Below are 17,986 nucleotides of genomic sequence, written 5' to 3' on the forward strand. Positions count from 1 at the left end.
TGATATAAAGTAATTTGAGAGTTATGTGGAGAGCACTAACAAAGAAGTTAGATAACTTGGGAAAAGCCACTGTAGAAGATATTAAAGGGAACTAGGAATTCCAAGAGGCTGAGGCAAAAATTTGTTCCTGATATAGGGGATAGATAGCCTATGCCAGAATAGTGAAGTTGGGAAATGGGAGGTGAAGCCATATGATTTTAAGTTCGAAAGCACCTTAAGGATCATCAAGTCTAATCCTCTCATTTTGCAGGTGAGGAAATTAAGATCCAAAGAAAGGAAATAATTTGGCTAATGTATTTGTAATAACAGTCATATACTCTGATTCCAGATGCATTGTTCTTTTCATTATACCATTCTGCCTATCCATTTCTAACCATATCCTAACCATTAACATGTTTAAATGTTCCATGGGTATGGTAACTGTACATCTCATATTTCAAGTATTGTGTCTCTTTCACAAATCAGGAGGAAAATACTATTGTTAGATCTCATATGTCCTGTGTTCGGTTCAAGAATAATGGTAACTATACATAGGTGACCTTCAAGAAGTGTGGGGAGGAAGTCAAAAGGAAACGTATCTCTTTCAATTCATATTTTAGTTTTCAACTCTGCTCCATCTCAATAATTCTACTTGAGTGTAAATAAATAATTTGAGTGGGTCATAATGACTGCTTAGGAGTAGACTTCATGGCTCATACTTATAATAATGTTCAGAAAATCCATTGTGAAATTATAGTGGCTGTTTCTACCCTAGAACTGTGCAAAAAGTCAGTCAGAAGACTCAACAAAACTAGTATCATTATAAACAAACAGGCCTGTAGCTTTAAAACACAGAGATCATCCAGAGAAATTGTAGCTTTACAAGGTTCTGTGTTTTGAGATAGAAAGAGTGGAGGATTCTCTCAGGAAAGCCCCAGAGTTAACAGAAAATCCCTGAGTTATTGGAAACCTACAAGGGAAATCTTGGAAGCCCTGGAAAAGGTCAGAGCTCAAATGAGAACTACTTAGGCTCAGAGGTCCTTTGTACTCTCTCCTGAGATGCTGTAAAGGACTCTGAAGATCCAACACTCTACGGTTCAAAGATCTAGGGGTGTTTAAGCCTGAGACATAGAGGTCAACACAAGAACCCAAGTAACCCATGAGAAATCAAGTGGGCCCAATGGACTCAAAATCAAAGAAGGAGTAGAGCCTAATTGGAACAATGCCCCAGTTCAGGAACTAAAACTAGAGAGATGATTAAATTCAAAGAAGATACCAACCAGGATAAAAAAAAAAAAAAAAATTAGAAATGCTCAAAAATCCAACCTATGAGGAAGTAATTCTATAATAACTACAAGCAGAGACTCAGATGGGTTTTCTACAACAACTGCATAGTTATTTAGAAAAAGGGGAAGCAAGAGATTTTTTCCTTAAAGAAAAAGAAAAGCTCTTAAAGAATTTTTAAAAATTTTTAAAATTTATTTTATAATTATAACATTTTTTGACAGTATATATGCATAGGTAATTTTTTACATTATCCCTTGTACTCCCTTCTGTTCTGAATTTTTCCCCTCCTTCCCTCCACCCTCTCTCCTAGCAGGCATTCCTATACATATTAAATATATTATTGTATATCCTAGGTACAATATATATGTGCAGAACCGAATTTTGTTATTGTTGTTGTTGTTGTTGTTGTTGTTGTTGTTGTTGTTGTTGTTGTTGTTGCAAAGGAAGAATTGGATTCAGAAGGTAAAAATAACCTGGGGAGAAAAACAAAATACTAACAGTTTACACTCATTTCTCAGTGTTCCTTCTCTGGGTGTAGCTGATTCTGTCCATCATTGATCAATTGGAATTGGATTAGCTCTTCTCTATGTTGAAGATATCCACTTCTATCAAAATACATCCTCATATAGTATTGTTGTTGAAGTGTATAATGATCTCCTGGTCCTGCTCATTTCACTCAGCATCAGTCGATGTAAGTCTCTCCAAGCCTCTCTGTATTGCTCCTGCTGGTCATTTCTTACAGAACAATAATATTCCTTAACATTCACATACCATAATTTACCCAACCATTCTCCAATTGATGGGCTTCTATTAATTTTCCAGTTTCTAGCCACTACAAAAAGGGCTGCCACAAACATTTTGGCACATGCAGGTCCCTTTCCCTTCTTTAGTATTTCCTTGGGAAATAAGCCCAGTAGTAGCACGGCTGGGTCAAAGGGTATGCACAGTTTGATAACTTTTTTGGCATAATTCCAGATTGCTCCCCAGAATGGTTGGATTCTTAAAGAAAGAATTTGAAGGAGAATATTTTACTCAAATAATAGAGCAACCAAAAATTATACTGGAACAGTTAGAAATCACTTGACTTCACAAAACAATAAGAAATATTAGAATAAAATCAAAAGATTGAAAAAAGAAAATAAAAGAGCTGATGAATTAAAAAAAAAAAAAAAGCTTAGACATTATATTTTCAAGAAACCATAAATGAGAACTGCTCAAATCTATTAGAAACAAAGATCCAGAGAAAAAACTGATGGAGTTTGAATGGAGATTGAAGCACACTATTTTTCTTTCTTTTTTTTTTTTTTTTTTTTCTGTTGGTTCAAGTTTTCTTCCACAAAATGACTATTAAGGAAATGTTTTTAATAAGATTCTACATTTATAACCTATATCAGATTACTTACTGTCTTAGAAAAGTAGGAAGGGAGGAAGGAAGAAAATTTGAAATGCAGAAAAAATTCTAGTGTTAAAAATTGTTTTTGCATGTAATTAGAGGGAAATAAAATATTGAAAAAAAAATCAATATTGATGCCCCCAAAAAGGATCATTGAAACTTTTTCTTTTTAAATGAACAGACAAAAGTTCAAAGGAATAGACAATTATTTGGAATTTATTATATATTAAAAAAAAAAAAAAAAACCAACCCAAGCAATATGAAATGAAGATTTCACTGTTTCACATGGAGTCTTCTTTTTGTGTTCTATATATATAATGATTCTTTTTCTCCTCTCCTTCTTTGGTATTTAAATTTAGAAAAGACAAAAACAAATTTTTTTTAAAAAAAATAACCAGTTTGAGCTAGCATTTGTGGAACATTGGACTTTCATAGAACAGAGTGGAGAATTCTGACTTCAGTAATTTAGGATTTATACCCTAAACTTGCATCTGGAGCTCAGTGACTTTGGGTGAGAGAATGTTTACTTTACTCTCCAGCTACCTGGCCCCAGGGATCAGATTATGTACACACAGACCATCTGCTCTGCTACCCCATTTTTCTCCTCACTAGACTAACAATTTGTGTACTTGACCCCTGACCCATGCCCCTGGGTCCTAGGAAAGTTTTTTGAACTCTGATGTGGGGCTGAGCCAACTCTAGTGCATTCAAACCTGGCTAGCCATGTGATAATCCATATTGAATGGCCCCAAAGCAGACTCTTAGATTTTCGTTCATAAAGGACATCTTACTTTTGGAAAGGAAATATCAATGGATTCTCTTAATTAAAATCACCATCCCTATTACTCCACCAAACCAAAGTCTATGTCCAGGTCTTCCATCCCAAATGTGTTATCTTCATTTATTGGAATACAAAGGCCTTGAGAGCAGATCCTGTCTCCCTGTCTTTTATTTGTATCCCCAGTGCTTAGCTGTGTGCATGCCATTCATTCATTAAATACTTTCATAAATGCTTTTTCACTTATTCATTTGTTGTTTGGTGTTTGGGAGTTAAGTACTTTGCAGTTCTGTCTTTAACTGATCTATGGTAAACTTGCTTTATTTTATGTTGAATCAGTCTTGAGGTAAGGTGGGGTGGGATTTGAAAAAGAGGGGAAGGTACATCCCTTCATGCAGGTAATGTGTGATACAGTTTTATGCGACCATAGAGTTAGAAGGGACCTCAGATGCCATCTGGTTCATTCTCCTCACTTCACAAGTAAGAAAGTTGAGGGCTAGGGAAGGTAAATGACTTGTATAGGTCACACAGATAATTAATGGGAATTGAATTTAGATATTTTGATTCCAAATCTAATGTATTTTTCATGGTACCAGTGTATTTAACATTGACTTCAAGTTGTGACCATCAGCTTTTAAGATGGACCTATGATACTTGGTCTAGCATCTTCGTAGGATTTCTGCTGCATCTGCTTCTGTACCTCTATGGCAAAGCTTCTTAAATTGTGAGTCACAATCCCATATAGGGTTGTATAACTGAATGTGAGGGTTGCAAAAAACGTGGCAACAATAAAAGGTATCAAATATTCTACCAAGATTTAAGTCTTTATATAAAAATAAGCAAGCCCATCCATCTCGTTATGCAAATTTGCTTTCATTTTTAGTAAAATTATATGTATACCAAAGAATTGTTTTTAAAATATATTGCTTTATGATTTATTATCAGTAAATATTTGATTTGTATACCTATTTTATATACCCATATACCAGGGTTGCATAAAAATTTGGCAAAAAGGGTTGAAAATGGAAAAAAAATTAAGAAACCCTGCTCTATGGAACATCTAGAAAAAAGCAAAGCTACAGAAACAGCATTGGTCCAAAGGCAATCAAGTCCATTGTACTCCAAGCAGGGAAAGTGCATATTATCTGTTCTTGATAAAGGGCTACCTTGTGAAAAATTAATGTGAAAGGTATTTTCTACTTGATTCCAAAGAGTAGGATGAGGAGCAGTGGTACTGGGAAGGGAAAATAAGTTTCAAAAGACATATTCTAGCGCTGTCCAAAAGTGGAATAGCCATTAATGTAGTGAATTGCCTATCGCTGGACATCTTTGCATGGATATTAAATGGATACCTGTTAGTGAATGATGAATTTCTGTTCATATATAAGTTGGAATACATGACCATAGAATATAACTTTTCTTCTAGCTCTGACATTTTCTCAAACCCTTTTACTTCCCTTTTGTTTTACTGTAATTTTAGATAACTGAATCCTGTTTTGTCCGTAGTAGATGAATAAAATTAACTTTCTATGCATTGGGTGTGTGCTCCTTATGAGGCAGGGACTATTTTTTATTTTTCTTGTGTCCTCAGGGCACAGCACAGTGCTTTGCCATGGTAACCCTTAAAACTATTATTTGATGACTGATATTAAATTCTTTATAAGTGCATGAATAATAATTGTGGAAATTACTAAGGTTTGAAAGCATTTTAATGTATCTCCTTTGATTGTCACAACAACCCTATGAGTTGGATACTACAGGTATTATCATCCCTGTTTTACAGATGAGGAAGCTGAGGTATACAGAGGTCTGATGATTTGGCCACTCAGGCTGATCTTGGAAGATCAGATTTGAACTCAAGTCTCTTTTTGACTCCCAAGCCCAGCACATTTTTCATTCCAAAGTGTAGGTATTAATAGTTATTATTAGTGTTTTATCTTTGTTTTGTTCTTAATTTAGCTATTTAAAATCTTATCCTTTATTTACATGACCTAAGGCATGTCTCATATTCTTATCTTTAATAGAAAATATATTTAAAATACTGTTTAAAGAATTGGGTTTAATTCTGTAAAGATTACTGGAACATAACAGATGGTCCCCTCCTCCCTCTTGATTGGAAAGAATGGAAGCTAGAAATCAGAGAGCTTCTCCTTAATCCTCTAATTAAGGAGGATGTCCAGGGAAGACAGCACATTACTTCCCACCTATCTGTTTACCTTAACTTCATCTTCCTAAAAAGTCAAATCAGTTTTGAAACTCGTGACTCTTTAGTACCCCCTTGGGTCCTTTCCTCCTTATAGGATTTTCATTATGCCCCAGCACTGGGTACCTGCTTGTCCTCTCCCTGTCCATTCCCTTTTAATCTTTTTGTGTTTTGGTTTCACCTATTAGATTGTAAGCCACTTGAGAGGAAAAACTACCTTTTGCCAATTTTTGTATTCTTAGCACTTAGGATAGTGCCTGGTACTTGTATAGGAGTTGCTTAATAAATGTTTATTGACTGACTTAAAAATATTAAATTAAATTGAATAATACATTGAATAGTGACCAATTGTTATACTTTTATCTTTTATATATGACTTTAATATTTGCTTCCCATATCAAATCACAATCTTGTGTACTTTGTATTATAGTTTTTGTCTGTCTTATTTTGCCAACCAAGCTATTATTCTTTTTACATCTTGTTTTTATTAATGTCCTTTGTTTTTAAATCACTTTAATTTCCAAATGTATCTCTCCCCAAATATCCTACCCAGTGAAACATCCCTTGTAAAAGCTAAAAAAGATTTTTAAAAAGTTGGCAAAACAAATAACCTACTAACCATATCTGACACCTTAAGTTCTCTGCCCCTTTAAAAAGAGATACTTTTTCATTACTCTTCTCAGCCAAATTTGGTCATTATTCAGTTAGACAACAAACATTTATTAAGCACTAATATGTGGCCCAGGAAATATAAAAGAAAGGCAAAAAATAGTCCTTGGTTTCACAGTATATTGGGGGAGAAAACATGCAAACAACCATGAACAAACAACATATATATGTGTGTGTGTGTGTGTGTATACACTTTGGAGTATATAAATTGGAGATAATCTCAGAGAGAAGACATTAAGATTAAGGAGGACTGGGAAAGGCTTCTTGAATAAGGTGGGATTTTAGTGGAGACTTGAAGAAATCCAGAGAAGCCAGGAAGGAGAGGGTTCCAGGCATTAGAAATTGGGAGGTGGAGTGTCATGTTCAAGGTACAAAGAGGCCATTGTTTCTGCATCACATAGTACATAGTACATGGGGTGGAGTAAAATGCAAGACCAGAAAGGTTGGAAGGGACTAGGTTGTAAAAGTCTTTAAAAGCCAAACAGGATTTTGCATTTGATCCTTTAAGTAATAGGGAACCATTAGAGTTCCCATTGCATTATGGTTAGACATGTAATTTAGGAAGAAGAGAGTGTTTGAGGTGAAGATAGAAAGTTCAGTTGAATACATATGCTAAATTTAAAAGACCCATAGGATATGCAGTTAGAGAGATCCAAAAGGCAATTGGAGTTGTGGCTGTAATGTTCAGCTTCAGCTTCTTATTTATAACAGTATTATAATCATTTTATATGTTCTTTTCCCGATTCTGCTTCCATCTGTATCACTTCATTTTAGTCTTACCATGTTTCTTGAAGTTTTTCATATTTATCATTTTTTTGCCATTCTTTTTTTTTAAAAATTAAACACAAAATAAGAAAAGAGAAAAATTGCCATATGTACAGCAGAACTTAAGAGGATTTAATATAAATCTTCCGTTTCAAGAATATATAATTAATATAGCACATTGTGTTCAAAGCTGTCCATCTTTTTTTTTGATTATTTGTTTCTTTGTAGGTTTTTTGTTGTTGTTCTCTGGTGTGCACTTTATACTTTATTCTCCCCCATTCCTTCTTCCTTCCTACTCCCCCCCAAAAAGTTACAATTAAGCATGGACACACATACATATGTCTAAATATGCATGCACATATACATAAATGTCTATAATCATATTTATATACATGTATACCTTCATATATATCTAAGATCATACTATACCTGTTTTTCTTATTTCTCTGAAGATGGACATTTTCCTTCATAAGTCCAAGTGTTTCCATATTTTTTTAAATCTATCAACTCATCATTTCCTAGGCCACACCAATATTCAAACCTTATACTGTCTAGTTATTTTAAATAGTCAAAACGAATATTGATTAATATGGCTGATGTAAGTGTAGTTTTCTTATTTTTTCTCTTGATTAAATATATTTTACCTTTAAATGTGTCTGAGTTCATGATTACTACCCTTGATTTTTTACTTAATAAATTCTTTTACTGATCTGTATTTTATTTTTGTATGTATTTCTTATTTCCTTTCCTTCCTGACTCTGCTTTACTTCTACCTGATATCTTGCCTTCCTATCAGTTAACCTGCTCCCTCCTCCAATGTTGCTTTCCTTATTCTCTCCCCTTATCCTTTTCCCTTGCCCTTCAAATTCAAGGAACAAAGAGGCCAGTGTTCTGTCCAAATTTAGAAGACTTTTATATAACCTTCTACATATTTATATTGTTCCTTCTTTATACCATTCTCATTAATCTATACACCCTCCTAAAACACCCCCCCAATCTTGTTCCTTCAACTTCTTATTTCTTTATTAATTTGAAAGACTTTTATTCTATTCTAAATGCCTATGTTGTTCTCTCTTTAACCCAGATCTGATATGAGTAAGCTCCCTCTAAAAATCTCTCCCTTATGTTCGTTTCTCTCCCTATCCCTTTAGCCTTTTCTTTCTGAAGTTAGAAGACTTTTATACTCTTATAGATGTATATATTTGTTCCCTCTTTAACCCAGTCCCAATGAACCCATTCTCAGAACTCCAGCTCTCCTCCTTATTCTTATATTAGAATAATTATCCATTATATTCACATATCAAAGTGTATTTAATCATTTCCCAAACATTTGGCATCTCCTTTGTTTCCAGTTCTTTACTACCACAGAAAGTGCAGCTTTGACTATTTTGGTGTATATGTCCTTCCCTTCCTCCTCCCCCCCCCCCCCCGTTTTTGACTTCTTCTGGGGTATTTGCTTAAGAGGGGGATCCCTAGATTTAAGGTTATGGACATTTTATTAGATTGTTAGCATGACAACTTCTTTTTTAAGGAACTTTATCTGAGCTCTGACTTTTATATAGTAATTAATAAATACTAGAGAAGCAGTATTGGATAGTGTGAAAAGAACAGTTTACTTGATAAATCAGTTTAAATTCCAGCTCTCTCATATGCTAGTAGTTTTGTGAGATAGTGTTTTATAAAAATGTTGTACACCATTGTGATGAAAATTATTTGAATTGAATAGGTTAGTTTAATTTTTGAATTTGCCCTGTCTTTCCTATTTTTCTTAGCATTTCAGCTCTTTTTGCTAGCTAAAGTGCTCATAAAATATATAGAAAGAAAGATGAAATTCATATTAGTGAATCTGGCAATTTTCATATTTGATAAATGCAATTTGGAAGGAAGTAATTGAGACAGGTGATTTTTGCAGATCACTAGCCTATTTTCCTTTCTTTGGTATCTTGGACCTTGATTACTGTGGATAATTAAGAATTGACTGTATAATTATATCATGGTAAAAAAAATCATAAAGAATAGTGCATTTTGAAAAAAAATCCATTTATACATTGGCTCTTGAATTTGCTCTACTTAGCTGACTGTACGTAACTGAATGTAATATGGATGTCAGTTTAGTGGTCAGTATAGGTTTAAGTACTTAAGTAACAACCCCCTTCAAATACCACATTTTCAGCAACTTAGCTCCATTAAGCATGTGCAATTAAGAAAGCAAATGGCAAATTTGCTAATACATCAATGAAATATTTTCATTCTTAGTCTTATAAAGCAAAATTCAACTGTTCTTTGCCCTCCCCCTCCCCTATTAAAAATACTATAAACACTAGAGAGAATAGGATGACCTTAATATTTGCTTCCCAGACTAAATCACAGCCTCGAAGCAGTTATTTCCCACTGAATAAAAAGTTTAATTTCACGCCCTGATTAGTGCTAGTACGTGTGCAGGTGGATATTTATTTTATGCAGCTTAACTGATCTGCTTTTGCAAATTACTTGCCAGCCAGCAGGGCTATAATTTCTTATGAGTAGTTGATGGTAAATTATAGTTCTCATTAGTAAAATTAAAAAAAAAAAGTATGAGGAGGTGGGGGTTGAAATTAGCCATCAAGCTTTGACCAGATCAGAATTTTTTCTAATGGCATTTGTAAGAGATACACATTTATTTTAGATCATTACTACATGGAGGTTTTTTAAAAAATTGTTTTCAGGTGATTTGAAAAATCCACTCAGAACAAAATGTTTAAAAATCAGATTGTTAAAATGTTGAGAAAAGGGTTTTCCAGTAATTGTAAAACTGGAGATATTACAATAAATATTAGAAAGGAATACGACGAAAATATAAGTAAGTTTAAGACATAATTTAGAAATGAAATTAAGAAGTTTTTGATATTAGAAGATTGAGTTAGTGATACTTCTTGAGTCAGAAGTAATGAAATTATTTTTCTTAATAATCTACATAAATTGAAAACAAGTTTATGAAATGGGTCAGTTACTGAAAACAAAAAGCTAAACTCAGAATCTTCCAACCAGAAGTATAGTATGTATGTATACATGTATGTATGTATGTATGTTCTTCTCTCACTCTGGGGTCTCTCCATCAGTCCCTAAGATTTCGAGAGTAGGGAAGTAGAAGTGGCTGTGAAGAATAGAGGGATGGGGAAAATTGGGAAGGTTTTCTTTTTTGCCATTAACTTGAGCTCCTGTATTCCTTCCAGTGTTGGGTGCTCTTTCAGAGGAACATTTAATTCAAAGATAGCAAGAACAAAAATACAAATATTTCTCAGCATCTCAGAGGCATATTCTTTCTTATCCTGCTTCATTTTCTAGGGAAAGTGGGCTCACTCTTAGTGTCTACATACATTAGTCTCATCAAATTTATATCCAGTTGTAGAATGATTGCTGGATGAATATTTCTCAGCTCCCTCTGAGCTGAGTCTCAAAAGTCACACCTCACTCATCAAGGTGTTGATGCTGGGCTTGATATATAAATCTTAGCATGGACTATATTAATAAAGTTCCTTACTGGCAGCTCCCTTTATGGCAGAAGTCACAGATCTAGTCAAATAATGTAAAAAGTATCCAAACACATTTTCCTAGTTAACTGTAAAGTATTCTGCAAACCCTTAAAAAAAAATAAAAAAAAAAAAATATATATATATATATGTATGTATGTATGTAGATAGCACAGATATTATATGTTAAAAATAGAAAAATATTTGTTCTTGGTCATTTAAAATTTGACATCCCCTGGGGGTAATTATATTTTTAAAGCATATATTTTACAAGTCCTGTAAATCTTCATGAATCATCATTTTGAGAATCCAACAAAATGCTGACTGTGCTTATTTGATAGTGTCAAGAAAAAGTGGTGCAGAGATGACTTGACTGGTGGTTATCAAAGTCCTACTGAAACATCTTGTTCTTAATTATCTCATTCCCCCTATTCACTCAGGCACACAGTCATAATCTATCCCTGTCTAGGATGATGGAATTTTACTTGTCAGGAGTATATAAATGGATATATTTAACAGATTTAGCTGCTGCCACCTTTTGGGTTGTTTCTGAGGACCTTTCTGCTTTGATCAGTTGTTTTTAAAGGACAGTTTGATGAAGTTAGTGACCAGTAAGCGTAATCTGAATGAGTGAATGTGTGGCATATATGGGATGTTTTGATTCTGTTTCATATCAACTATAGATCTGATTCATCATTCATATTTAATAATTCTGGGGGAACTGGACTGTTGTCTTTTCTTCATCAGTGCTTTTTCTTTTCTCAAGATTTTGGTTTGGACATGCTGCCCAGCCTTGTGAACATGGTCTAGAATAGTGGACTTGATTATTTTGGGGGGAGTAAACCCTATTGGCTTGTCTAGTCTATTTGCAATATGATTCCAGAAAAACAAAATCCATTTTCACTAGAATTAATGTACAGCCTACTTTTTGTTAATAATAGCTTTTATATAATGCTTTATAGTTTACAAAACATTTTACATATATTCCATATGTATCTTTTGAATCTCACATGAAGTTAGGTATTACATTACATGAATCTCCATTTTACCAAAGGGGCAACTCTTACATAGTAGTAATTAGCTCAAAGTCATCCATCTAGAAAATGGTAGAGACACTTAATGAAATTATCGATTAGGAATTTTAGAATTAAGATTTTCTCAATCCTCATTCTCTTGTATCTTGCTGAAGCCTTTAACATTGTTGATCACCCTCTCTTCCTTGATATTTTTTCCCCCTTCCTGTTCACTATCTGACTGCTCCTTCTGTTTCCTTTGCTGGATCCTCATCCAGATCATATATCCTAAACATGGTTGTTCCACAAGGGTCTGTGCCATCCTGTCTTCTTTTCTTCCTTCATACTACTACTTCACTTGGTAATCTCATTAGTTCCTATGAATTAAATTATCTTTATACTGATACTTCTCAACTCCTATCCTGCCCAAATTTCTCTGCTGACTTGTCAGATATCTTCTAAATAAGATATCTTAAAGACATCTTAAATCCAAAATGTCCAAACTTAATATCTTTCCCCCTAATTCTCCTTTCCCCCCTCAATTACCCTATATATTGGTATCCAAGGCAACTCATCCTGAGTTTCCTTACTATTACTTCCCTCCCCATTCTTCCAATCTTCTATCTATTACCAAAGTTTGTCAATGTTACCTTTGTAATATTTCTTGTAATCCATCAAACTTGCAGCACAGCCATCATCTGGGTGCAGACCCTTATCACCTCATACCTAGTCCATTGCAATAATAGCGTGCTTATGGATCTGCCTGCCTCAAGTCTCTTCCCCACTCCAATTCATCCTTTATGCAGCCACTAATGCTAATTTGCCTAAAATGCAGGTCTGAACATATTAGTCATTACCCTACCCCCTAAGTAATCTTCTTTGAGCCTTTATCACTTATAGGATTAAATGCAAAATTTCCTGATATTCAAAGCTCTTCTTAGCATAGCTCCTTATCCTCCACCCTCACCTTTCCAAGTCTTCTTACAGTTCACTCCTAATTCATGATTCAGTGAGACTGCCTTTTTGTCTGCTTCATGAACAAAATATTCATCACTAGGCTCTGGACATTTCTTTGGCTTTCCCCCATGCCTGGAATGTTCTCCCTTCTCTTCTCCATCTATTGCCCTCCTTTAAATCCCAACTAAAATCCCATTTTCTGAAGCTTTTCTCAACACCTGTTATCTCTAGTGCCTAAATTTTAAAAATTTTAAAAATTTTATTTTAAAAATTATTTTCTCTTTATCCTATATTCATCTTGTTTATACATATTTGTTATCTTCCCCATAAGATTGTGAGCTCTTTGAGGGACTGCCTTGCACCTCTTTTTATAATTGGCAGAGTGTCCATCATATAGTAGGTTCTTAATAATTGTGTATTGATATGATTTAGAATTATTGAAGGTCATAGCTGGAAGGGATTAGTTAATCCATTCACCTGATTTTACAATTCATTAAACCAAGATTCAGAGATGTTGGGTGATTTGTACAAGATCTCATAGCTCCTTACAGGCAGAGGCAGAGTTGGAAGAATATTACCATAGTGTTTTATGATTTCATGAATATTGTGTACTTCTGATTTAGATTATAGTCACCACCATATCTTTAGTGGACGGTGTTCTTTAATGCATATGGCTAAAGAAATGTGTCAGTTGGTGGTGAAGCCTGTACCTCAAAATTAATTCTTGACAGAAATCAAAAAAGTAAATTTAATTATAAAGAAGGTCCTATAATAGGACAACTCTGGAACCTAGCTGGACAACTCCTGAAGATTACCAGTGACAGCTTGGAAGATCACACTTTGAGAATCTTAGATTTCCGTAAAAGTTTTCCCATGTAACATGATAGAAATTGGCCAATAAAGGAATTGGGGAAAAAATGAAATAATTTTATTTTTCATACCCTCTTTTTACTTTTCCTTCTCCACAACCTGTTAACACTGTTTGACTAGTTATAGCAGTAAGAAAATTGGATTTTAAAATTTACAAATAGCCTTTGGTCACAATTTAATGTATTTTCTTAATTTTTTTTAATGGAAATATGTAAATTGAAATGATTAATAAAAACTTTGATCTCTACATGATATTTTTGGGTAATAGTTTTGAAAATTGAGTAGCAGTTTTAGTAAGAGTTTAGCCCTAAACAAAATTTTCATGCCTACATTTTATTAATTAGCATTTCTTATATTATAACATTTTCTTTGACAGTACATATGTATAGGTAGTTTTTTGTTTTTTGTTTTTGTTTTTTTTTACACAACATTATCCCTTGTACTCCCTTCTGTTCCGAGTTTTTCCCCTCCTTCCCTCCACCCCCTCTCCTAGATGGCAGGCATTCCCATACATATTAAATATCTTATAGTATATCTTAGGTACAATATATATGTGCAGAACCGAATTTTGTTGTTGTTGCAAAGAAAGGATTGTATTTGCAAGGTAAAAATAATCTTGGAAGAGAAACAAAACAAAACAAACCCCAATGCTCTCAATTTACACTCATTTCCCAGTGTCCCTTTTCTGGGTGTAGCTGATTCTGTCCATCATTGGTCAATTGGAATTGGATTAGCTCATCTCTATGTTGGACAAGGACCCATATGTGCAAAAATATTTGTAGCACCCCTTTTTATAGTTGTAAGGAACTGGAAAACTGAGGTGATGCCTATTAGTTGGGAAGTAGCTGAATACGTTATGGTATATGAATGTTATGGAATATTATTGTTCTATAAGAAATGATCAGCAGGATGATTTGAAGAGATTTACATGAACTGGTGCTAAGTGAAATGAATAAAATCAGAAAAACATTTACATAGCAACAACAATATTTTGTGATGATTAACTGTGAAGGACTTGGTTCTTTTCAATAATAAGGTTTAAGCCAATTCCAATAGACTTGTAATGGAGAGGGCCATCTGCATCTAGAGAGAGAACTGTGGAGACTGAATGTGGATTGAAACATAGTATTTTCACCTTTTTTTTTTTGTTATTTTGCTTGTGTTTTTTTTTCTCATTTTTTCCTCTTTTGATCTGATTTTTCTTGTGCAATATGATAAATGTGGAAATGTTTAGAAGAATTGCACATTTAAGCTATATTGGATTTCTTGCTGTCTCAGGGAAGGAGAAAAATTTGGAACACAAGGTTTTGTAAGACTTAATGTTGAAAACTATTTTTGCATGCATTTTGAAAAATAAAAAGCTATTAGTATTTTTTTAAAGGTTGGTATTTATCCTGTATTGTAGGCATTATTTTTGCTGTTTTTCAAATATTACAAGCCTTAAGGGTTTGTATTAAGCTTGGAAAAATTATGTTCTGTAATTTGAAGTGCTTTAAAAAGTAGATTTGGCTGTACATACCCTTTGATCCAGCAGTGTTATTATTGGGCTTATATCCCAAAGAGATCTTAAAGAAGGGAAAGGGACCTGTATATGCAAAAATGTTTGTGGCAGCCCTTTTTGTAGTGGCTGGAAACTGGAAATTAAAAGGATGCCCATCAATTGGAGAATGGCTGAATAAATTGTATATATGAATGTTATGGAATATTATTGGACTGTAAGAAATGTAAGGATGATTTCAGAAAGGCCTGGAGAGACTTACATGAATTGATGCTGAGTGAAATGAGCAGGACCAGGAGGTCATTATATACTTCAACAACAATACTATATGATGACCAATTCTGATGGACATGGCCCTCTTCAACAATGAAATGAACCAAATCAGTTCCAATTGTTCAATAATGAAGAGAACCAGCTACACCCAGCAAAAGAACTCTGGAAAATGAGTATGAACCACAACATAGCATTTCCACTCCCTCTGTTTTTGTCTGCTTGCATTTTTGACTTCCTTCTCAGGTTATTTTTACCTTATGTCTAAGTCCAATTTTTCTTGTGAAGCAAAATAACTGTATTGATATATAAACATATATTGTATTTAACATATACTTTAACATATTTAACATGTATGATTCTACCTGCCATGTGGAGGAGGTCGGGGGGAAGGAGGGGAAACATTTGAACAGAAGGTTTTGCAAGGGTCAATGCTGAAAAATTACCCGTGCATATATCTTGTAAATAAAAAGCTATTTTTAAAAAAAGAGTCAGGAATGAATGATTGGATAATAAAATTTAAATTCATTCTTCTCTTTAAAAAAATAGATTTGGGTTGGAGAAAAAGATAACAGTTCTTAAAACAAATATACTCAAATGAAAGAAATGGCTAATTTCTTTAGACATTACTTTGAGACAAATTTGACAATTTCTTCTTTCTTTGGTAGAAAACATTTCATTGGACTTTCCCAACTTGCAGCACTCTTCCATCCTGAAGAAGACAGTAACATTCCTCCTTTATCTTGCTGCCTACCTAACACTCTGAAAGGACACCATCCTGAGACCCAGTCCCTAGTGATATTTATAAGCCTCTTATACTTATTTGTCAGTGATTAACAAACTCTCCCCCAATCATATCCTGCTCATTCCACTGATCTTGAATTTCTAGTTGTCATTAAATAAATTTCATTTTCCATATCCCTCTACCTCTATTTTCTTAATATTTCCCTGAACAACTAGCCTCCCCTTTGCTTTCCTCTTAAATCTTTTCCTTTTCCACTCTTTTCATCTTCTAACTTTCCCTGAGACTTGGCTCCTTCTTGATGACTAATCTTTCTTGTAAGGCTTTCTAGCACTGGTTGCACCTCTTCTCATTTCCCTTAAGCCACCAGTTGAAAAGCATAAATGGGAGTACTCCTTGCTGCTTCTAGGCTCTCCCTCTCTCTCTCACGAGGTGACCTCTTATCCAATCCATATCTATTACCTTAAAAATTTTTTGATAGCTGTTGTCTACCACCCTTCAGGACATTCCTCTTTTTGCCTCAGTTATTTCAATCCCTGGCTCACAGTCTTTTTCATTTCATACTAAGGGACTTCAACATATATATTGATAACTCTCTACAAATATCCTTACTTCCCAATTCTTCAATTTGTTCCTTTCCTATGACCCTACCCCTTTACCTCACCACAGCAACATACCGAAATTGATCATGCACTGGCTACCTTGACTCACTTCCATGTTTATGACCAATGAAATTTCTTTATCTGATGACCATCTATTATCATTCCATTTTTCCATCCACCTTGTATCCTCAGATCTTGGGGTTTTTGTCCTTATTGGACACTTGATTCCTTAGTTATTCCTCTGGCCATTACTCTTAAACATTCTCCTTACTTTCCCATCTTAATCTCTTATAGAACTATTTCATCTCTACAAAGTTGAATCCATTCCTTCTTATCATCTCACTGATCTTGTCCTGTCAATTTTCAGCCCTGGATTACACCCATTATCTATTTCCTTGATTCCTATTCAGATGCTCCTGACAAAATTGTGCTGACTAGATTGACTACAAATTTATGTTAATTATCTTAATTTGACCCTCACTGCAACAAAGCAATCCTTTTACATCTCTCTAATTGACTTATTTTCTTGTTTTCCTATCTTTTAATTTCTTCTCAAACATTCTATGGCTCCCTTCCCTGATTCCTGCCTCCTCAGCTGAGAAACTGTCTAGCCTTAACTCCTCCACTTGACCTCCAGTCTTATATCTCCAGTTGCCTTTTAAGTCTATTGAATCGGATGGCTTAAACTCTAAATATATTCAAAATTGAATTCAATATCTTTCTCTGAAAACCTTCCCTTCTTCCTTAGTTACCTATTATCTTCAAGAATACCTTCATCTTCCCAATCACACAAGTTTGTATCCTTAATACCTCACTCCTACTCCTCATATCTAGTCTTTTGCCAAGACTTGTCAGTTTTATCTCTCTTCTGCCACCACTTTGATGCAGGTTACTCCTTATATCCAGTCTTTTGCCAAGACTTGTCAGTTTTATCTCTCTTCTGCCACTTTGATGCAAGATATCTTTATGCTTATACACAATAGTCTGTTGGTTTGTCTCCCTGCCTCAAATCTCTCCCTATTCCTATTCATCCCCACTTCACTAACAAAGTAATTTTCCTAAAACCTAGGTCTGACCATGTTACATATATCCCCAAATCCCCTATTCAGTAAATTCCAGTGACCCCATCTCCTCCAAGAGCAAACATAAAATGTTCTAAAACCCTTTATAACTGCCTCTCCCCTTTCTCCTAACACCTTTCTAGGCTTCTTACACTTTACATTCTGCTCCTCTCTTACTCCTCAGCAATGGACCATGGTTTTCTTAGTATTCCTTGTACAGTGACCTCCCTCTTCCAGTTATTCTCAATGATTGTCCACCATGACTGAAATTTTCTCTTTACCCATCTATACCTCCAGGCTTCTCTAAAGTCTACAGAAAGACTTTACTGTTCCCTCTTAATTTTAGTACCTTCTCTTTGCTGAGCATCTCTAATTTATACTTTATATAGC

At 34.3% G+C, this 17,986-nt stretch overlaps 1 protein-coding gene across 13 annotated transcripts in view; it reads left to right on the top strand.

The window, feature by feature from the left end:
• BTRC (beta-transducin repeat containing E3 ubiquitin protein ligase) overlaps positions 1-17,986 on the top strand; it is a 182,248-nt gene that overhangs the window by 18,148 nt on the left and 146,114 nt on the right. For 3 of the 13 annotated variants that reach the window (XM_074295375.1, XM_074295382.1, XM_074295370.1), the window contains exon 2: positions 5,221-5,342. The exons of 9 other annotated variants lie outside the window; for them this stretch is intronic. The gene's annotated coding sequence lies outside the window, so the exon portion shown is untranslated. Of the gene's footprint in view, positions 1-5,197; positions 5,343-17,986 lie in introns of all 13 variants that reach the window. One more of the 13 variants, XM_074295383.1, reaches the window with a different exon arrangement.

This window comes from Sminthopsis crassicaudata, chromosome 2 (assembly GCF_048593235.1).
Source record: "Sminthopsis crassicaudata isolate SCR6 chromosome 2, ASM4859323v1, whole genome shotgun sequence".
NCBI lineage: Eukaryota > Metazoa > Chordata > Mammalia > Dasyuromorphia > Dasyuridae > Sminthopsis > Sminthopsis crassicaudata.